The following is a 23,922-nucleotide window of genomic DNA, read 5'->3' as shown; positions in this document are numbered from 1 at the left end:
ACTTAAAATATTATTCCGCTATGAGTAATGTATTCATAATAAATGAGGGGGAAACTAAGATATAGAACGCATCCATATGGAATTTCCTATATCCTTGCTGTTAACAAAGCAATACTTAGCAAATATTTTAATGACTTTATTTGTTTTACTGCTATATTTACCAGCCCAAGAAATGTTTAACACATTGTGCCATCCTATGATATCCAAGAATTTCACTTACTAGCTACTGAATTGCAATCCTTTCATTATTTCAATGCTCGCTACGGGTCCTCAAAAACCATGTGAATACTGGCAGTATGAAATGTGTATCTGTTGTTATAACTCAATATGGATTCACTGTCATGAAATCTAGATACCAATTTACTCAAGTATTTAGTACTAAAAACACATTTTTTTATCTTACAATGGTTGTGAGTTTTACTAGTGAGATTCTTACTGATAACTTTGATTAAATCTATATGTACAGCTCTTCAAGAAACATATAGAACTTTTTTTTTATTTCACTGCGATTTAATGATTTGGCTTGGCTATGTTTTAAAGTTCATCTTAAATTAATAAATCCTCACTTGTTTGTCTTTGTATAGATACTAACAAAATCGAAACTAATGTGGCATTAGGAAATCTTGTCAGGAGACAGTAATTGGGGAAATAAAATTCTAATTTTCTTGTTGAAACACAGGAAGGAAGAGTCTCTCGTTTGCAAACACTCTGATTGACTCAACCCACCTGCTTGTAGTGAAGGGCTGTTGTGATCAGGGAAGTGGCATCCTCTAAATACTTAGAGTGTATAAAACTGTATGTATGGCATATCATTTGGTGTATACATAGTCCTTCACTGAGTTATTGCAAGTACATAACAATATACCCTGCTTTCCCCACATTGTGGTTATGTCATCCCTCACTTTGTGATATTAATATCCCTGTTTTCAAGAAAAAATAGTACATATGTATGTATACAATGTCTACATATGAAGTCAATGTGGAAAGATGCTAAAATTTGTTAAAATTTCAAACTAAAAAATAAATTTATTTTAAAAGAGAAAGAGGGGCTGGCACTGTGGCGCAGCGGGTTAACGCCCTGCCCTGAAGCACCGGCATCTCATATGGGAGCTGGTTCTAGTCCCGGCTGCTCCTCTTCCGATCCAGTTCTCTTCTATGGCCTGGGATAGCAATGGAAGACGGCCCAAGTCCTTGGGCTCCTGCACCCACGTGGGAGACCAGGAGGAGGCTCCTGGCTCCTGGCTTTGGATCGGCGCAGTTCCAGCCGTTGCAGCCATCTGGGGAGTGAATCATCGGATGGAAGACCTCTCTCTCTCTCTACCTCTCTCTGTAACTCTGTCTTTCAAATAAAAAAAAAAAAAAAATCATGTGAATCAAATGGTTTTAGGCACTTGAGTGATAATATTTCAGTCTAAAAACTTTCCAGAAGTGCATTGTAATAAGCATTTATGAAATGTCTACTGGTCAGAGAAAAGGTATTCTAGTCATTAGGAGTGACTATAGAATGATGAAGTGGTCATGAAAACGTAGATGACCAATAAATGGCAGCCTTTTACGTGGTTATCTCTGGATGTACATTAGTAAAACTGTTCCTATAAGTGACAGAGAATGGAATTTATACTCTCTCATAAACCTTTATGCTGATGTATTGTTGACATCAAACTTAATTTGATTCAGGGATTGGAATCAAATGCTAAGGACCTGGTATGTCTTATTTCCCTAACTGAACTTTGCTCAACTCTGTATTTTGGTTTCATCCCCAGGGTCTGTTTTGTAGTACGTTGGTACTCTCAGCCATAATCTCGAGTGTGACACAAGCGCATGTTGAGTGAAAACAGAGTAGTAACTCTTTGTTTGAAATCAGTTATAAGAGCTTGAGTGCAAGATTTCCTCTTGATTGAACAAACTTCAGTCACTGCCTATCTTTGTACCAATCACTGTTGCCAGAGAATCAGTGTAGGACTAGGTGAATGCTGGGCCACATGTCCATTTCTGGGTTCCAGCAAAGAGCACATTCGAAATCTCATGAAGTACAATGTCCCTAGGTAAAATAAGGCAAGTTGCCAGATACAAGTTAGTAGATGCTTAGGAAGTAGCTGTTCGCTATTGATGTCTATGTTTGGGGAATCTTGTCTTCACGTAAAAGTTTATGAATCACTCCCTGTGAAAGAGTCTCATTATTTTCTGTCCCCAGTGTATTTTTATTCAATATGACTTTACAAAATATACTTAGCCCTCTCACTTTCTATCCCTGCTATGACTGACTTTTCACTAGTTTCAAAATAGAAATTGCTTGCATAGGAAAAGAATTTGTTCTTGATGCGAATGTGGTGTCATGTAAATTGCAGAACCTCAGATCTAAAAATATCCTGGGAAAATATCCTATCATTGGCATAAACATGTAATATTCCAACTTGACTGATTTGAAAGAATTTACACTTGTTTTGATATATACATTTTGACTTTTTTAGTAAAAATACATCTCTACAGCAATAGTTATTTGTATAAAGTTTGGAGTTTGACTGCTTTGGTTGAATCTAAGTCACTGTTTGGTCTTGCAAAGTTACTAAAAATCTGTCTCAAAAACTTTGTATGTAAAATAATAATAATGATAATGATAATAATGTCTATTCTATTGGATTTTTGGGGATACAAATATATTAACATGTATTTCCTAATAAATGATAGGTTTTATTAATTTTTAAATACGTTTGATATCATTGTTATATATGAGATAATAAAAACTTTATAGATCAATTTAAGAGAAAAGTCAAGCACAATCAACAGCACAAAACATGAATACACAGCATGAAACAAAAGGGGAACCAGGAAGCCTGGGCTTTCACCTTGACTTTTCCTCAAATAAATGTGACACATATATGTGTGGGCTTCAGCTTCTTCATAGATTTTCTGTAGCAATGGAATTGAACAGTTCTGTAAGTAATGATGGAGTCTAGAATAAGAGAGACCCTAATTGGCTTGTAGTTAATTAAGCAAGATATCCTAGGTTACACAACTTTGGAGTTTTCTTAATATTAAAAAAAAAAGAAGATTAGGGGGCCGGCATTGTAGCACAGTAGCTTAATCCCCTATTAGCAGTGCTGACATCCCATCTGGGTGCTGGTTCTAGTCCCAGCTGCTCCTCTTCCAATCCGGATCTCTGCTGTGGCCTGGGAAAGCAGTAGAAGATGGCCCAAGTGCTTGGGCCCCTGCACATTCATGGGAGACCAGGAAGAAGCTCCTGGCTTTGGATGGTCCCAGCTCTGGCCCTTGTAGCCATTTGGGAAGTGAACCAGCTTACAGAAGACCTTTCTGTCTCTCCTTCTCACTGTCTGTAACTCTACCTCTCAAGTAAATAAACAAAACTATCAAAAAAATAAAAACAATATTAATGAAGAAAAAATAAAATACAAGTCTTCCTCAAGTCAGGCTAGGTGGAGGACAGCAGAAGTTGAGGCATAGAAGTAGAGTTCACGGGCCAGCGCTGCAGAGCAGCAGGTTAATGCCCTGGCCTGCAGTGCTGGCATCCCATATGGATGCCAGTTCTAGTCCCGGCTGCTCCACTTCCTATCCAGCTCTCTGCTATGCCCTGGGAAAGCAGTAGAAGATGGCCCAAATGCTTGGGCCCCTGCACCTACATGGGAGACCTGGAAGAAGCTCCTGGCTCCTGGCTCCTGGCTTTGGATCAACACAGCTCTGGCCATTGCGGCCAACTGGGGAGTGAACCAGTCAGTCTCTCTCTCCGTCTCCCTCTCTCTCTCTCCCTCTCTCTCCTTCTCCTCTCTCTCTGTAACTCTGACTTTCAAATAAATAAATCTTTAAAAAAATAAGTAGAGTTCATTAATAATTTGGAAAGGGTACTCTTCACTTTGGTTAGCATTTGGGAGGATATTTGAAATAGTTGACTATACAGAGCCATGATGGACACATTTAATGTACAATATAGAAGGCTATGCTTAAGATGTTTTAAAAAGATTGTTCTTTATTTTCCTTTTACTTGAAAAGCAGAGAGAGAGAGAGAGACTCACTTGAGCCATTACTTGCAGCCTCCCAGGGAGCGCATTAGCAGGAAGCTGGAATCAAGTGGATCCAGGACTGGAATCCTATAGTACAATAAGGGATGAATCCCAAATGGTATCTTAACTGTTTCACCAAACACCCACCCTAGGATTTTCTGAGGATTAAGAAGTTACCCTAAATTCATGAATAGGGAAGTAAGTAGTGTTTGAGAATTTGGACAATATTTTGAAACAGCCTAACACAACAAATTACACATTAACAGTTTCTTTCCCTCAAGAACGATGTATTCCTTTAAAATTTACTGGCAGCTTAAATAGTTATTTCTGGTGTATTCTCTTGTTAAAACATTCATTTTGATGGTATAAATCTCATTTAATCATTAATTCATTTATTCATATTAATCATTGCTTTTCCATAGTTGTTTATTTCCTATACTTAAACTGAATTCTAGGAGGCAAGTCGACTTATTTTAAGGTATTTCCTCCTAGAAGAGGAGACATCATTTCACTCTCAGTAGATCCTAGCAAAATATCAGTGCTCAGTAAATATCTAATTAAGGAGACCCTTAATCACTCTACACTCTCATCTAGAATTCGCAACAAATGAAGTCTCATCTAACTGTATTGAAGTTATTCCTTAGATATTAACTTTACTATAACTCAGATACATTTTTTTTTATTTTTTTTTAAATTTTTTTTGACAGGCAGAGTGGACAGTGAGAGAGACAGAGAGAAAGGTCTTCCTTTTGCCGTTGTTTCACCCTCCAATGGCCGCCGCGGCCGGCGCACCGCGCTGATCCGATGGCAGGAGCCAGGAGCCAGGTGCTTTTCCTGGTCTCCCATGGGGTGCAGGGCCCAAGCACCTGGGCCATCCTCCACTGCACTCCCTGGCCACAGCAGAGGGCTGGCCTGGAAGAGGGGCAACCGGGACAGAATCCGGCACCCTGACCGGGACTAGAACCCGGTGTGCCGGCGCCGCTAGGCGGAGGATTAGCCTAGTGAGCCGCGGCGCCGGCCCCAGATACATTTTTACAAAATCCTTTTATTTTTTGTTCTTTTATTCTTTCTCTGGGAAATAAGTGACCTTTCCCCTTTCGAAGTTCATTTTCTATGTAATCTATCCTTGTTTTTAATCATACAGAACCTATGAATTTAGGAGTCCAACATCTGCTCAGACCCTCTACCATAACTAACCTCTTAAAGATCACCTTTTTCAAAAATGATCACCCTTTTCAGGACAATCAAACATTTGTATAAATCATTAACTGATGTTTACACATAATGCTAAATACAATTAATATGTGTATTGCCTAAGACACATAACAGAATTGAGGTTAATTTACTGCTTGTTTTTAAGTACTTGTTGGGATATAAAGGAGGAAATGTATTTCCTTTCTGGAGCACAGGGTTGAACCAGTGTAGATAAGTGTAAGAAATATGGGAAATTTAATCATAGTGTACTTACGTGGCTCTACAGTGTGAAGCATTTATATGCTGTACTCAGTACATCAGTACAGAGAACTAGTGTTATCCTAGTAACAAACATCTCTCAAATTTCAGTGGCTTAACACAGGTTTCTCTCTCACTTACTCTGAATGTGAATTACACACTGAGTGTAGGCTCTGCTTTGTATGGTCCTCAATCTGGTACCAAGGATAAGAGAGCTGCCCTTCCCTGGAACACCCTCCTTAAAGTGGCAGAATGAAACAGAGCACATTCCACACCACACACTGGCTCTTAATAGCTCTACCTATTGCCCCCATTCACAGTTTGTAATTCAAATAAGGCAGGTTGCCAAACCAATTTCAAAGTACCAGAGAATGTAATCCTATTTTCTTCCTAGAAAAAGCCTGAAAATATTTTTTGAGAAACAAAAATGACTACTACGTTTGTTGGAAAGAAAAACAATTGTCAAAAGTTTATTAGATGGAGGCTGGCGCTGTGGCACAGCGGGTTAAAGCCCTGGCCTGAAGTGCTGGCATCCCATAAGAATGCTGTTTTGAGTCCCGGCTGCTCCTCTTCCTATCCAGCTCTCCGCTATGGCCTAGGATAGCAGTAGGAGACGGCCCAAGTCCTTGGGCCCCTGCACCCACGTGGGAGACCCAGAAGAAGCTCCTGGCTCCTGGCTTCAGATTGGAGCAGCTCTGGCTGTTGTGACCAATTAGAAGGTGAACCAGCAGATGGAAGACCTCTCTCTTTGTCTCTACCTCTCTCTGTTACACTTTCAAATAAATAAAAATAAATTTAAAAAAAGTTTATTAGAATAATAACCTTTAATATTCAAGAATAAACACTAAGGAAAACGTGCAAGACAATTTTGTAGTGTAAATGTTAGCATCGCCTTGCTCAGGAAAGCTTTATTTCTATTCCACAATTTCTTGAATAAAATTTTAACTTCATAGAAATTGGCACCTCTCTGCAGCCTATTTCTTATTACCTTCCTACACAAATATTATTGTAAAACAGTACCAAATTGATCTTATGCTGCTTCACATTTTTTAGAAAGGGTATAACTAAGGGGAATAGTCAACAAGCAGACCTATATTACAAAAAAGGACATTTTATCTTGTCATCTTATCCAGCTGATATAAGCAGAATAGATAGTTCAAAGCGTTGAGTAAGTGATAAACTATAGGCATAAAGGGAGACAGTTTTGATTTATCTTCTCCCTCTACTTATATGCTTACTGAGAAGGACAACAAGAAAATTACTCATAGACATTGGAGTGCCTATCAAAAATAGAGGCTGGCATCTTCTTTTACTTAGGAAATCTTGAGATCATTAATGCATACGGTACAGACAGCAGAGTAGAGGAAGATAAGGTTCTTAGGAGAGCTTCACATACATCTCATGATTTTGCTTGGATCTATGCATAAGGACTAGTCTCTCCTTTCACTGAGTGAGAAATAGCTAGATAGTTTGCAATACAGAGCAAGAAGAGACAGCAGCAGAAGGACAGCTTGCACCAGCCACATATTACACGACAAGGAAGTATGGATATTCCATGGATCAAGCTGAGGCCTCAGAGAACTTTTGTGTCATGGGAACCGTACCCTCAAGAAATTGTTGGGCAGGCAGCCAGGGATGATTGAATGGAGAGGCCAGTCATAGGATGTATCATCCATCTCTAGAAACCTCTGGGAGATGGGTCTCTGAGGAGCCCATAAAAAGTGCAACAATCAGCTTTTGGAAGACTTTTACACAGACTTTCAACTCATCCTATCCCCTTTGAGAACCCAATGTTGAAACTCAAGGAAACCCAGAAATAGCATAATACAAGGCAGAGAGGGCCTGAAAGTGAGAAAAGCAAAGTGAATAAAAGTCTCCCTCTCCACCCTTCTCTAATGCAGGATGCAGCCATAAGCCAAGATTCAAATAGGAGGGAAGAAGTTTCTTTAATTTGGATTAATGTTTAGACCTCTAATAGATTTTAAATGGAAAAGAATCAAATCTCTGGGATTTGTCTTCAAAGGACAAAGAAAGGAAAGATTATAGATCATGGTTAAATGGAATAATTTAATGGGAAAAATTAAGAATTTTTTGGTTGGGACAATTTCTAAACATGTTAGTCCATTAGCTGAAGAACATGATCTTAGGACAGGACAGCTCAGGTTTGGCATGAATGGGAACTGAACTGGACTGCAAATAGAAGCCTGCACTCAAGGTGATTTACAAACCAGCTCCATTCTGGGGACTAACATGGGAAGCCTGGAAGGCAGTCCAGTTGAGGTGTCACCTCAAAGGGGAATGACACAGAGTTCATCTAGAGGCTAACAGGATGAGAAATGAGAACACAGGATCTGATAGAAGCTTCAAAGAGATAGACCATAGAGATATTTCCAGTTACAGAAGCATTGTTGCAAGCACATTTTGCACCGAGTCCACAAACTTTAGATATCAAGTCTGCATAACCATCTTATATACCACCTGGAAAACTCTATTTCTGACACTGAAATTCTACCCATTCTTCTGGGAGGGTATAAAGCCATTACTCCACAAAATATGCTTCCTTGTCTCATTCCATACACCCTAGCTGGAAATTGTCTCCCTGCCCCAGGACTCCATAGCATGTTGCTATTTACACTAATATACTTGTATAATTGTGTACCTATGTCTTCCGTAATTTATATGAAATTATATCAGGGAGTTTAACAGCTATATATACACAGCAAATATTTAGGGAATATTTGTTGAGTGAATATTGCTGTGAAAATAAATTCACAACTTAGAATAATTTTGAGGCTGATTTTTAAGTTACAAGGGAAGTTGCCAATGAAGTCAACATAAATAAGTAGTATTTATTAAGCAATCACATTTCCATATTGATGTGATAAGCAGTTTGCCAAATAAGTTGCATAAATTTCTCTCAACTTTCTGTGAGCAACTTACAACCTTGCAATTTGGTAAGGTCCAGAAATTGTTGAATAAAAATACATGTGGAAGGAAAGATAAGGTGATATAAAATAATAGAATAATTAATGAGGTTAAACACAGTAAAAGATTAACATCAGTTTTTCCTGGGAATTACCACAAAACAGGAACCACTGAACCTGCAGACAGAATCATTTTGTGTTCGCTCTCTCTCTCTCTCTCTCTCAAAATTTACTTATTTATTTGAAAGGCAGAGTTACAGAGACAAGGAGAGGCAGAGAGGGAGATCTTCGATCTATCGGTTCACTCCCTGAATGGAGCTGCTCCAGGTCAAAGTCACAAGACAGCTACATCCAGGTCTCCTCTGTGTGTTCAGGGGCCCAAGTACTTAAGACATATCCTACTGCTTTCTTAGCAGGGAGCTGGATCAGAAGAGGAGCAGCCAGGACTTGAACTTGTGCTGATTTTGAATGCCAGTGCCTCAGACACTCAAGCTCTCTCTCTTTCTCTCTTTCCTTCCTTCCTTCCTTCCTTCCTTCCTTCCTTCCTTCCTTCCTTCCTTCCTTCCTTCCTTCCTTCCTTTCTTCCCTCCTTCCTTCCTTCCTTCTTTCCTTCCTTCCTTCCTTCCTTCCTTCCTTCCTTCCTTCCTTCCTTCCTTCCTTCCTTTTGTAAAATGAGAGTTTTGAAATAAATGAATGAAATTCAGGTTTTATTTATTTATGTTTTAACCATGAAACATTTTTCCCAAAAACTTTCACACAGAATTTCAATATAAAAAGCATTCCAGTTCTGTATTTTATGATACAGATTGCCTTACTTGCAGAGAATAAATGTATTTTCCAATCAATTTCTTAGGTAACAATAAAAAAGCAAGAATTAAATTAAGGCAAGTATAATTCCTGTGGTGAGATATGGAACAAGAGGCATAGATGGTCAGGGATGTGCACTGGTCCACTCCCCAATGTGGGCATGCAAATGTGCTTGCACTGCCTTGTATTTCAGGATTAGTTTGCCCATTGGAACTTCCAGGACATTTTGTGGACTTTCTTTTCCTTTTAGCTGCATATTTATACCATGGTGAAATCTTAAGGACTTAGTGTTCCAAAGTGGAAACATATGACTTAGGAGAATATTTGCATGCTTAGGGATGCACAGCTACTATAAGAACAGCCAACACTTGTGCGTAAATCTGCAAGATAGAAAAGAATATTCTTTAAAATTAAGACACTGATTGAGGTTGTCTATTAGAGGGATCGAAGTGAAATCTTAGCTTATTCTGAAGGCTCTTATCCTGAAGGATAGTAAGACTTGTACACAGGCTCTTCCATGCTCCTGAACGTTCACTCTGTAACAAGGCTTATCTGATTATATGAAGGAAAAAAAGGGCAAAAAATGAGAAGTCTGATTTGAAAAGATGGTGCCTTACTTCCATTTGCTTGGGCTCAGGGTGGAGAATTTTAGAATCTTTACAGTAGAAATGGCTGTGAGCACTAATGTACTTGCCTCAAAGCAATCATTTGGAAAATATTCAGTGTTGATCAACTACCACCAAAAGCCGTGTTCCTTCCTGCACATTCTTTTTGTAATAGGACATACCCCAGCTTTCTGAAACCAAGCACAGAAGAATAATGCTTGTTCTCAAGCCAACTGGAGGAGGGCAATGTCCAAGTCATCACAAATATTGTTATAAACAGAACAATGACATTGGCAACATCATTTGATGTTGGTGCCAAGGGTGAAATTAATGTCATATGCTCTCCCGATGGATCTCTGGATGTTAAGTTTCCACAAAACACGTTTCAGAACAGTGGTGTCCTCTCCCACTTCCATTTTTCCTTCTGATAAGTCAAGGAGCTCTTATAAGACCTACTTGCTCCTTGAGGATAGGAAACAGCAGATGAAGTTTGATTCAGAGATATTGGGTTCTTCTTTGAAAATCAATGAAAGGAACACACAGCCACACACACACACACTCTCTTTCAAAAGCAACAAGTTTCAGAAGGGACAGAATGCCCCCATTTCTCCAAATCTCATGCACATTTGTTGATCAAATAAATGTCTATGCATATCTAGAAAATATATTATGACATGTTAAATGTCTGCCATTTCCAATCTTGGTTGTTTTACATTCATGTTTCCTCATGAATTATTTCTCCTTGTGACTTGGTGCTTTTGTTTTTATAGAGATTAGTACCAAATGAATATGGATCCTTTCCCAAGTTATCCATCTTCACCTTCTACTTGTAGCTCACCAGCTTTCCCCAAGATAAATAGAACAGGTGTAGTGTGCTGTAACCTGGGCATACATACAACTGTGCATTGTTTGCACATGCAAGCTTCTGATTATGTATTTACTTCCTGGCCAGTCAGAAGACAACTCTAGGTGAGGAATCATTCATTTGTGTACTCAAGAAAATATGAGAAAGAGGTTACATAGGCTAGTTGAGGTATGGATATTTGTTTATTTGAAAACCAGTAACTTGAATTTGAAAACCTAGTGTCACTTTTTAGCTGTGATGATTACACAGGAATAACATGACTGACATTGCACTTGATTTAAAATATGAACTGATTTTTCCTTGATTTTTTTTTTGAGGCAGTTCATTATCTACTTCTTAAGTTGTTAACAAAAATATTGATGTCATAAATTTTTCCACTTAAAAAGTTTAATTGGTCACATTATTACAAAGGTAGGATTTGAAAAAAAAAAAAAGCAGCACTGAATACCACCTTGGAAGTCACTAGCAGCCAGGATTGATAACCAAACCCCTTTAATATAGCTCTTCACAAACATTGGCAGAGATTAGGAGGTTGTTGGAATTGGAGGGATATCACTGGAGGCTTTGGGAGTTTCTTCTGAAGTCATTCTGAATTAACAGCTAATGGGGAGCTTTCTTTGATAGCGCTATTATAATTAAATGCAGCTGGATGAAAATCAACCACAAAGGGAACTCGTTTGTTTATCATTACTTCTGACTCTGTTAGCAGATGTTTTTGAAGTACCATAGTAGCCAGCTTAATTTGTCTCTGTGTAATGTGAAGCAGGTAAACTTTGATTAATAAACTGACAAGTACATTCCTTAATTTCTTTTCTGAAGTTTCCGTCTGTGACTCTTATATAGCGCATATGTCAAATCCGGAAAGCACACGGATAAACATTCAGTTTCTTTTTATATATGTCAGGCCAGCTGAAATGGAGGTGTCAGTCGGCGGTGAGCTGGCTTGTCAAATGTTCATCTTGAAAGCTGCTGTAGTATTATCACACATAAGTAGGCTAGTGACAAAGATAAACACATATGGCATATACGTACCCAGCTATAGAACAACAGCTCCCAAAGTTATAATAACTATTTGCTTTCCATAAGGGACTCAATAATTTTCAGCAAATTGGATCTTTTATGAGTTTAAACATTAATTCATCTATTTAAAAAGGGTAATTTTGACATATCCTTTGCTTATAATAAATGCCTCCTCCACTTCTCAACAGGCAGACTTCCTCACCACCCACTTTGCTCCACACGCTCCAGCTCGCATATCTTCATTCAGATTGCACTTTCTACCTGTCTCCCTTTCCAGTCCTGCTCAGTGCCCCTCCACCATCACTTCAAGAACTCTGAAATGGAATCTTGTTCCTCCAAATCTTTCTGGCGTATCTGGAAAAAAAAAAATGTGCTTATTGTTTTTAAATCAGGTCATCGTGGTTTTTAGATATACAACTCACAACACACACTATGAGTACAACAAATTCATGCAAACCATGACTCTTTGCACCTTCCTTACGAAGGATATTTGCTCAAGATAGTTACTTGAGCATCTGCCTTCATGTCCGTGTATGTTCCCAGTCTTGCTTCCTGGTGTCTGCATCTCTTTTTAGTTGCCATCATGCCTAGTACAGTGCTGAATACGTCACATGTCCTTGACGCTCAGAGTTTTGGTGCTATTATCATACCAGCTGTTCATTCAGTTATTTGTTACTTCCGCAACTTTACTTCTAGGGATATGTGTGCAAGTGTCTACGTTCATGCCCATGCTCTTGTTCTCACCTGTTTGCTGCACAGAATTCAGTTGGGTTTGAGTTGGCAAAAGAAATGAAAAAAAAATTATGGTGACCTCTGTAGTTCTGTGATGATTAACACAGGGAAATATCATCTTTGGCACCATCCTGTGACCCTTTCTTTAAAGTTCCAACTGATTTTTGTATAAATGTCCTTTATGTGGGCACAGTGGAACAGGAGCAAGAGTACCAGTTTGTAATGACCTTGGGCTGAGTCTGAAACGCCACACTGCTCCTGAGTAGCTCCCGAAGCCTCAACTTCCTTATCTGTAAATAAAAGACAAAACTCTTGCCATGAAAGGATAGAGATTATATGTTTAAAGACCCTGGCATAAAATAAGCTCTTGCTATATAATGGTCAATGTTGTTAGAATTGAGAAATATGGTGTTTCAGAGGTACAGACAAGATGTTGAAAATGATCACTCTTTGAATCAGGACAATTGATCCTCTGTGCTGGTCTGCATAAATATTAGCGGTATGTATCAGCACATTAATTTAGAAACAGTTTATGCAAAATTAAAATATTAAGTTGTAACTAAAACATGCTTCAAATTCCTTAATCTCTTCAGAGTATTTCTTTTTCTCTTTATTTTTTAAAGATTTATTTATTTATTTGAAAGGTAGAGCCACAGAGAGAGGTAGAGAGAGCTAGAGAGAGAGAGAAAGAGAGAGAGAGGGATCTTCCATCTGCTAGCCCACTCCTCATATGGCCACGACAGCCAGAGATGGGCCCATCTGAAGCCAGGAGCCAGGAACTCCCCCCAAATTTCTCATGTGGGTGCAGGGGCCCAAGGATTTGGACCATCTGTCACTGCTTTCTCAAGTGCACTAGCAGGGAGCTGGATTGGCAGTGGAACAGCCAGGACTCAAACTAGCACCCATGCAGGCAGCAGCTTTACCTGCTTTTCCACAGTACCAGCCCCCTATCCAGAGTATTTCTTTTGAAAAGAGAACACCTACCTGGGCCGATGCTGTGGCACAGTGGGTTAACGCCCTGGCCTGAAGCGCCGCCATCCCATGTGGGCGCTGGTTTGAGACCCAGGTGCTCCACTTCTGATCTGGCTCTCTGCTATGGCCTGGGAAAGCAGTAGAGGATAGTTTAAGTCCTTGGCCCCCTGCACCTGCGTGGGAGACCCGGAGGAAGCTTCTAGTTCCTGACTGGCTTGGCGCAGCACAGGCTGGCCATTGTGGCCAACTGGAGAGTGAGCCAGCAGATGGAAGACCTCTCTGTCTCTCTGCGTTCACCTCTCTCTGAGTAACTCTGACTTTCAAATAAATAAATAAATAAATCTCTAAAAAAAAAAAAAGAGAGAGAGAGAGAGAGAGAAAACACCTACCTGTGACCACATTCCACCTACCAGCTGTCATTTGTTTAAAAGTAAGCCATTTCCAGTAGGTAATTTTCTTTCTTTCTTTTTTTTTAAAGATTAATTAATTTATTTGAAAGTGAAAGTTACACACAGAGAGAAGGAGAGGAAGAGAGAGAGAGAGAGGTCTTCCATCCACTGGTTCACTCCCCAGTTGGCCTCAACGGCCAGAGCTGTGCCAATCCGAAGCCAGGATCCAGGAGCTTCTTCCTGGTCTCCCACGTGGGTGCAGGGGCCCAGGGACATGGGCCATCTTCTACTGCTTTCCCAGGCCATAGCAGAGAGCTGGATTGAAAGAGGAGCAGCCGGGACTTGAACAGGCGCCCATATGGATTGCTGGCACAGCAGGTGGCAGCTTTACCTGCTACACCACAGTGCCAGCTCCCAGGTAATTTTCCCATAGGTACTTTTCAAGGAAACTTCATTACATTCTCACTACAAAATAAATTTTGGAATAATTATACATATCAGAAATTCTGTGAAACTTAATTAAATCACAATTATGTTGGTTTGCAGTGACCACCAAATGTACATTAGTACCTTTATGTCACTTTAGAATACTTCAGAATCTTGGTTGGATTTTAAAAAATCTTTTATGCCACTTTTCTAATGGGAATCTGTCTTTACTTTCCTTCTTTTGGGATGAAGAAAGCAGGGCTACAGCCACCATGTTTTAATACAACTGTAGGTTAGCTAATTTTGAAGAAAAATTCTTGATAACAGGATTGCCCTTGAGGAAAAATCCTTCATGTGAGAGTTGCTGTTGCTATTAGTTCATCTGCTTTGCAAAAGAATAGAATTGCCTGACGACATACAGAAGGAGGATCATGTGCTGGCTGTGAGAATGTGTGGCTTACAAACAACGTGATATGTGGTTTCTGGACAATTAAACAATATGGTCCAGTGGTCATTCTATTTGACTCTGACTCTTGCTCTGTTTTTTTTTTTTTTTTTTTTTTTTTTTTTTTTTTTTTTTTTACTTCTTTTTTTAATTTGACAGATAGAGGTAGACAGTGAGAGAGACAGAGAGAAAGGTCTTCCTTCCATTGGTTCACTCCCCAAATGGCCACCACGGCCCGAGCTACGCTGATCCAAAGCCAGGAGCCAGGTGCTTTCTCCTGGTCTCCCATGCGGGTGCAGGGCCCAAGCACTTGGGCCATCCTCTACTGCCCTCCTGGGCCACAGCAGAGAGCTGGACTAGAAGAGGAGCAACCGGGACTAGAAATGGCGACCATATGGGTTGCTGGCACCGCAGGCGGAGGATTAACCAAGTGTGCCACAGTGCCGGGCCCCCGCTCTGTTTTCTGTTTCTAATTTATGGACTAGGTAAACAATATCTATCTATCTATCTATCTATCTATCTATTATCTATCTAAAGACAGGGAACCTGGATTCTACACGGTATTTTCTTTTTTTTCTTTTCTTTTCTTTCTTTTTTTTTTTTTTTTTTTTTTTTTTTTTTTTTTTTTGACAGGCAGAGTGGACAGTGAGAGAGAGAGACAGAGAGAAAGGTCTTCCTTTGCCGTTGGTTCACCCTCCAATGGCTGCCGCGGCCAGCGCACCGCGCTGATCCGAAGGCAGGAGCCAGGTGCTTCTCCTGGTCTCTCATGGGGTGCAGGGCCCAAGCAGTTGGGCCATCCTCCACTGCACTCCCTGGCCACAGCAGAGAGCTGGCCTGAAAGAGGGGCAACCGGGACAGAATCCGGCGCCCCGACCGGGACTAGAACCTGGTGTGCCGGCGCCGCAAGGCGGAGGATTGGCCTAGTGAGCTGCGGCGCTGGCACTACACGGTATTTTCTTGCACCTGAAAATAAATGAAATTAAATCAATGTCTCACAAGGCTGGAATCTTAGACATCTATTGTGCTATTCTGAAATCTAAGGAAATCATGCTACATGCTGAAAATCATTCCCAGTGGCTTGCCATGTTCACTATGTTGGCAGGTAATTTGTAAGTATAATTGCTTGAATAATACTGTTTGAAAAGTTGAAGACAAAATAGCACCACTTAACCAGGATTATGATTTCATCATCATTGAGTTGTTCCTTGTTGAGTGATGAAGATAAGAATAGATTTGCAGTTTCAGACTGTCATGCCTGTGGTACTTGTTGAGTTTCTTAGGGCAGCATTAATTGGAAAGTGGTTACTGAGATAAGCTGGCAGAGGGAGAACTGAGGCCAGGTATACAGCACATCTGAAGAAACTTGGGAAAAATCACATTGAGTGTTGTACTATGGGAATTAACAATAAAACTAGTCTTTAAACAGTACTTTATACTTTGAGTGTCTGTGTGGGTGCAAACTGTTGAAATCTTTACTTAGTATAGAGTTGATCTTCTGTATATAAAGTAATTAAAAATGAATATTAATCTAGAATGGGATGGGAGAGGAAGTAGGAGATGGGATGGTTTGTGGGTGGGAGGGTGGTTTTGGGAGGAAAAACTGCTATAAACCAAAAGTTGTACATTCAAAATTTATATTTATTAAATAAAAGTTTTCTAAAAAAAGTTGAAACAAAAGAAGAAAGTCTTTGGGCAAATATTTAGTGTGGTGGTTAAGACACTGGGTGAAACCTTCTCATCCACAGGTCTTGCTCTTGGCTCCGGCTCCTGGCTCCTGACTCCAGTTTCCAGCTATTGCAGACTCTGGGAGGCAAACGTGATGGCTTAACTGATGAAATTCCTGTAACTGACATGGAGATCGGAACTGAGTCCCTGGATTCTGGCTTTTGCTCCAGCTCCAGGTCCATGTGGGCATTTGGGAAGCGAATCAGAAGATAGGAGCTCTTTCTCTCTCACTCTTTCCCTACTTCCCCCCTCCATGCCTCCCACTCAAATACATTTTTTTTTTTAAAAGATCTACTAGGTTGCACAGAACATGATGTCTGATGTCAGTGGTGCTTATTGTGATGTCTGGAATATGAATGCTTGTTGGATATGAATCAAAGGAGAATGAGGGAAAGATTGGGTATCAGAGATAGAAGCCAGGAGTCTAGAAAGGTGACAGTAGTTCTGTAGAAGGGATTTGTTCGACTAAGGCAAATATGGCTGTGGAATACTGGTGGAATGTACAACTTATTCTTTGCATTCAAGAGAAAAAATTATGCTAAGGAGTAAGGAGACTAATACAAAAACATACGTGAGTTGGGTTAACAGTAATAATTCTGGCGATACGTGTCTGCTTTTACATTTCTGAAGGCCCTGTCCCTGACTTCAGTCCTGGCAGCTTATCTCTTGGCTGGTTCTGGGCCTTCATCCTTTTGCTCTGAGCACACGGTGCCCCAGGAGACTCAGACTGGGTAAATCTGGCAGTGACCACCTTGATGCCTGAGATTCCAGCTTCTCTGCTGTTGAATGATTTGTCAAAGAATGGACCCGCCAAAGAACTGCATCTCTTCTTGTGATAAAAGGGTGCCAGGACACTACTTTGAAGGATGCTTTCCTATACTTTATCATTTTTCTGATTTTTATCCTGCGTCTTTTGTGAAAAGTTTCATAGCAAACGTCTGCAAAAGAAAACAGAACAGATGATGGAAAGTGATGACTAAAGTCAGCTGTTCCCTAAAAGCAGCAATAATGTCAGAGTGGTAACTGGATAATCCATTCTGTTTTGGGCTGTGTATTTTTCTTCTATCTGAATTGTCACTTGGTTGTCTCTTATTTATACTGAAGCGAATGGTTCTCAATGTGTGTGTGTGAAGACATATGTGAAAAGTAGCTGTATTGTAATATTTATCATTAGAGCTGCTTTTGTTTCATCTTACAGGAATCACATGGATGATTTGAATAATAAAGCAGTGGTTTAGTCACTGAAGGTTGCCTCCATAATGGAGAAAATTTATGTACTGAGGTTTTCATTTTCTTCATTAGATAATTGGAAAAAATCCTGAGAAACTGCTACTAATTGAGCTCTCATTCCAGCTTTTGTCTATATAGAGACTGGACAGGTTTTCTGATATTTGCAAAAAAATTAATATCTACCAAACCTTGTAAGAGCTTCTCTCATCCCAATATGTTTTCATTAACTTTAACAGAGTCCCTGGGCTTAAATGTGGTTTATCCCAGAATTTTAACACTCACCTTTTATAAGAATCACATATTGGAGGATGTTTTCATTTTAGGAAAAAAGCGTGATCAAAGACAGGTCATATGTTCCCTTCTTTGAGGCAGCTGGGGCAAATGGGCAAGGTTCAGATCAAATGTTTTTGCTAGCATGACATTCAATAGGTAACAGTTGCCCTGAAGCAGGGCATAAAAGAGTTAGGGTAAAGAATAATAGAAACTGAAAAACCTTTGAAAATCCATATAATATTAGGTATTTTGAGAATTAGAAGTTGAGGAAATTCATTTATAGGCATGCACAGTAAGGCATAAAGTACACTATATCAATAGACGTCCTCCTTTCACCTCTCAGGATTCCTGCTCTAGTTTGGGTCTTAATCCTAGCTCTGTTTTTGTTTTCTAGGAGAGCTCCCCTAAAGGATCCTTTGCCTGCATGAAGTCTTAGACTCGAAGTCCAGCTTTCAGAGGATGTTCAGGTTAATTTAATTTTCTTGAAGTACATTTCTGATCGTTTTACTGTTGTTTTAAAAAAAAAAAATCTCCCAATCTAAAATTATAAAGATCTAACTTGTCAGTGTGATATTATTTAACCCTGACCTACTTCAAAGACTTGTTTTCTAATATGTGTCATGCATTCATGGTTCCTCCAAGCTGGAATAACTTCTTGCTCTTCTCAAGCAAACCCTATTTCCTCACCTTTCTCTGTGTCCTCACTCTCTTCCTAAAACTCATACTCCCCAACCTTTGCATTTCAGCCAGTTGAAATTCTACCTGCCCTTCAAGGCATACCCTGAAATACAGCCTCTGAGATGGCCCAGTGATCTTTTCTCTTGGTAGATATTCATGCTTTGTGTGGTTCCCTCCCTTTGAGTATGGACTTAACCAAGAGACTCTTAACTGACTACCATAATATGGCAGCTCTGAGATTAGGTTATATAAACACTGTGACTTAGGTATTGCTCCTCATTCTTGTGTTCTTTTACTGTGAAGGAAGTCTGCTTCCATGCTGGGAGCTACCCCACAGAAAATTTGCGTGGTGAGGAATTGAAGGAACATAAGCCAATGTCAGTCAAGAGCTGATGTTTCCAGCCAATAGCTTGAGAACGGAACTCTGCCACCCGCCACCCACGTAAGTGACTTAGAAGTCAATATTCCCCCCAAAAGAGACTGTAGAAGGTGGGATGGTCCATCTGATGCTTTGATGGCAACCTCGAGGATATGCTGTGGCAGAGTCATCTAGGTGAGCTGCATCTGCACATATGATGGTAATCCACAATGTAACACATGCTAAAGCCTCTGGAAACTGGGAGGGAGTCATTTGTTATGCAAAAACAGTTACCTAATACAGGTGCCCATGCAAGTAGTTGAAATCCTTGACACTTTTCTCTAGTTTCTAGAATTAGAATTAGTAGTCTTTATTTTAGTTGAGGGTATTGTTTATTCCTATAATGCATTTGTGTACTGCTGTTTTGGCACATTTAAGATTCTGTGGGTTTTTGTTTTTATTTATAGATGGCTTTTCTCACCTACAAAATTTCAAAGTTCCTTGCAGTTAGGGGTTATGTCATGTTAATCCCTAAAACTGCTCCCCTCCAGGCAGTTGACAGCAAATTTTATGTAGTAGATGTTCAATAATTATTTGTTATAATGAATACATTTAATTATACTTTAACGAACCAAGGTTGGTAAGAGAGAATAATTGGCCAATTCCTGTCTGAGGATTTTGTAGTTCATCAGTTGTTTTCAATCCTTCTCTCTCTATCATACAAGTTTGATATGCATATATCCTGTTTTACAAGTTTCATATACTTAAAACATATTTGAATGTGTACTATAAACTGAAAAAATTCTTACAAGTGTTGGTGATTATGTTTAATAGTATCCAGGATGGAGACTCTTCCTAATACCACCCTGAATTCACTAGAAAAAAAAAAAAAAAAACCAGTGTAATCAATAGCCAATCAATGAAGGTTTGTTGTTGCATATGACAATGTGTTGATAAGACACATATCTTATCAAAACAGATCTCATTTAATGCTAAATAAGGCAATTTCTTAAGGTATGGCACAGCCAATCACTCAATTACCTTCTTGGCCAGTGAGTACTAGCATCCCATTCAGCTTCCTTTCCTTTGTTTATCACTTCATGGCTTCTCATTATGCCAATAATATCCAATTTTGCCACCAAACATAAGATTTTTTCATTCCCAGTGATGTTTTATTTTTTTTCCCAAAGAGAAACAAAATGTTATTCTTTGCTTGGTTAAAGTACACAGAAGATATTATAGCAGGTCAAGGTGACCAGCTTTGGATGGATAGGAGGATCATGCTACTCTCCTTCAATTAGACAGTCTACTCACTTTCCATTAGAGGAACTGTAAGGTGTGTGGAGACCCTATAATGGTATCATTCCACAGGCCCCACTGCGTATTGATTTTAGGTGTAGTAGCTTTGGAGATGAACAGCTCAGACCTCCTGCCGGAAAGCTACTGCCTGGGGGAGAGTTGACTGACAGCCCCAACTGGCTCACTTAGGAATTCTCAGGTCATGCTTTCCCTGGCCAAGCATGGTGAGAGGATTAGTGCCAGTCTGTTCCCGTAAGACTCATGATTTCTCCCAGTAGCCTGGCTGAGAATTTCTCATAAGTACACTACTGTGTGAGGTCCTTCTTACCCAAACTGTCCTTTCTTCAAATTTTCACAGGTATCAGACCAAATCTGTGATCTAAAGGTTCTTTCTGCCTATTCATGTTTCTCTCCCTTTTACCTCAAAATAAATGTAATCCCCTCAAATCTTGCATTTCAGTTGCTTGGCATCTTCTGCTTAAAAAATCTGTGCCCACACAGTTGGGAATATGTTACACTATTGGAAACACTGTTCTGTTCAGTAGAGATCCCATACTGACCGAATATGGAACTGTTCAGCCCCAGGTCCAGGAACTTAACCCTTGCATGACACAGGATGTGCTTCTAGTCTCTGTCATGGAAAATCTTGTAGATTTACAGAGGAAGCAAGACAAACTCAAATTCCTTAGCACAATCAAGTATCCCTTTCTTCCCCTCAATTCAAACTTAAAATTTGTATGTTGTATTTCATATTTATCTTTAGTGCCTAGTTATTTTTTCATCTACTTAGAGGGATAGAGAAACGGACATACACACGCACACATACACACAGAAAGAGAGAGAGATCTTAAACCTCTGGTTCACTTTCCAGCAGCCTGTAATCACTAGTCTGGTCTAGGCCAAATTTGGGAGTCTAGAACACCATCCAGATCTTCTAAATGGGTGTCAGAGGCTCAAGCATTCATCTGATGCACTCCAGGATGCATTAGCAGGTAGCTGGATCAGAAGCAGAGTAGCTAGGACTTGAACCAGCACTCCAATGTGGGATGCAGGCATACCAGCTAGCAACTTAATGCACTTCTCTGCACATCCTGCCCATATGCATATGTATTTAACACAATTCCATGTTTATATATATTGATTCTCCAATTAGCCCATAATCTCCTTAAAGGCAGTATCTCTATCTAATTTATATCAATTTTTATGCTCTTACCTCTGACATTTAATGTCTTCAATGCATGACAAGTAATAGCTACATAACAAACAATTCCATACTGGGTCTAAGAAGGATCTTTGAACATTCAGACCTAACTTCAAATTCCAGCTGTGCTATCTCTTTTTTTTTTTTCCAGCTGTGCTATTTCTTACTTGCATCACCTTGGTCATGGTACTTTCACTTATTTGAGCCTCACTTTTTTTAATCTGTAACATGAATTTTGTGAGAATAAAATGAAAGGAATAGTGAATAGCAATTTGTGTGCACAGTTCACCAACTAGGTATCATGAGAAATTAATAAATTCCATAGAAAATTAATGTTAAACCTATCTACATTGAAAGGTCCACCATAAACATATGTATAATGAAATAAACTTTATCAAATATAAATTTATTTACATAATTTTCAGCTTCACAATTTTGAGGGAAATTAAATTAATCTTTGTGTCAGACTCTGCACTCAGGGGATTAATTTATATTTGTTATCCTGCTAAACTAATATTAAGAGGAATTAGAGTGATCTTGAATTATTTCAAAATACAAAGTATGAGAAAGTTGTGTTCTCTGTTAAGTTTCTACATGATAAACACATTTTTATATAGTCTTGCATATCTTATAGTCTTTATAGAGTCGAGATAGTGTGAGTGAAGGATTTGCCCAAAGCCTGTTCTGGGAACTGTTGTGAAATTGTAAAGTGTTTTCTTAGCTTACCTATCCCACAAAGTATCTTATCTCCTCAAGGCTGAACTTCTCTGCTTTCCAAGGCTACCATGGGCTGATCGGAGTAAGTTACTTATATTGATATGTTACAGGATAAGATTGAGTAGTTTCCAAGGCCTTTCTTTTCTTTCAACGTAGCACAGTTTAACAGTGACCTCCAGAAGACAAGGACTTTGCTTTTGCTTTCCCAACCAAAAATTCTAGGTAGTGAGAATTTTGGATTACATAAGAAGAAATCATTGGGGAATGTATTTTGGGTGTGCAACTACTTTTGTTAGCTCAGATTCATAGCAGAGGCAGTCATATCTACTGACCACACTAGGGTAAGCTAGTAGTTTTCACCCAGATGGTATCAGAGCATTTAATTTTGTTTGGAAACACACCCTAATTCCTATGGAAACTGGGGTTTTTGGATAACTGAATCAAAAGGCTTGTGTGATTTTTGCAAGAATGTCCAGTCCTCTATTCTGCAACAGTGGAAACATGTTCTTCCTAAGTATCTATAATCTTCTGCTTCTTATGGTACATAAGCCTGAACTATCAAAGGATTAATTAAGCTGTCCAAGAGTGATAAAGCCACTGTAAGAAAGATTCTGATTTAAAAGGTATTAAATCCACGATGTAAACTTTTTGACAGCTGAGGAAAACATCAAACAAGAGAAGATGTGGTATGCTCTCTGGATACAGGATCAATCTAAATGTAGCAAATGGAAATGATGACCTTCTCTGTTAGCACATAGTGTTTAACTATGACTACTAACAAAGTTCTTTCTGTTAGCTAACCCAAATGCTTTGTGCTACAGTCCAAGAACATTTTTCTTTTTCAATATATTTTTAAGTACTTTTGATTTACAGCAGAAAGTATTTTCATGATCTTTTCCCATCTGATTTTAATTTGCTACTACAATCTTTATCTCGGCCTTTCACTGATGGAAACCCTCTTTTACAGAAATGCTTTACTCTGCTGCACCTTATAACACTAGATTAACTTCTAGCTTTGCTTTTGGAAAGTACACAGGAATGTGCATGTGCATAAACTCTGTAACTTTAACCATGAGGTCTAAACAACCATCAAACATTGACAGTATGTCCACCTAAATATTTTAAAATCCTGCCCATATTTCTCCATCCATGTAATCACCACCCAAGAACACGTATTTGACACTTTTTCCCAGAACAATGGGATTTTTGAGCTTTTGTTTTTTGCTATCTCCACTGTTAAACATTTTTGAGCAATCACCTCCAGTTTTCATCATTTACATGTGAACTGTTGTATTTATTTTATTGTATTTTTTAAGATTTATTTATTTTATTTGGAAATCAAAGTTATACAGAGAGAGGAGAGGCAGAGAGAGAGAAAGAGGTCCTCCATCCGATGGTTCATCCCCCAGTTGGCTGCAATGGCTGGAGCTGTGCAGATCTGAAGCTAGGAGCCAGGAGCTTCTTCCGGGTCTCCCACATGGGTGCAGGGGCCCAAGGACTTGGGCCATCTCCCACTGCTCTCCCAGGCCACAGCAGAGAACTGGATCGAAAGAGGAGCAGCCGGGACTAGAACCGGCACCCATATGGGATGCCGGCACTTTAGGCTAGGGCGTTAACCCACTGTGCCACAGCACTGGCCCCTGTATTTATTTTATTATATTCATTATAAAATGCCTAAGAAAAATTGAGAGTTTCTGAAGGATGATATAAAATAGTTAAAAACAGAATTTTAATTCATTTTTCTCATTAATTAATTGTCTTATATTCTCCTTGGGATAAACACACCAT

The sequence above is a fragment of the Oryctolagus cuniculus genome, chromosome 3, assembly GCF_964237555.1.
Source record: "Oryctolagus cuniculus chromosome 3, mOryCun1.1, whole genome shotgun sequence".
NCBI classification, from domain to species: domain Eukaryota; kingdom Metazoa; phylum Chordata; class Mammalia; order Lagomorpha; family Leporidae; genus Oryctolagus; species Oryctolagus cuniculus.
The sequence above is the reverse complement of the archived record's forward strand: the minus strand, read 5'-3'. Positions refer to the sequence as shown.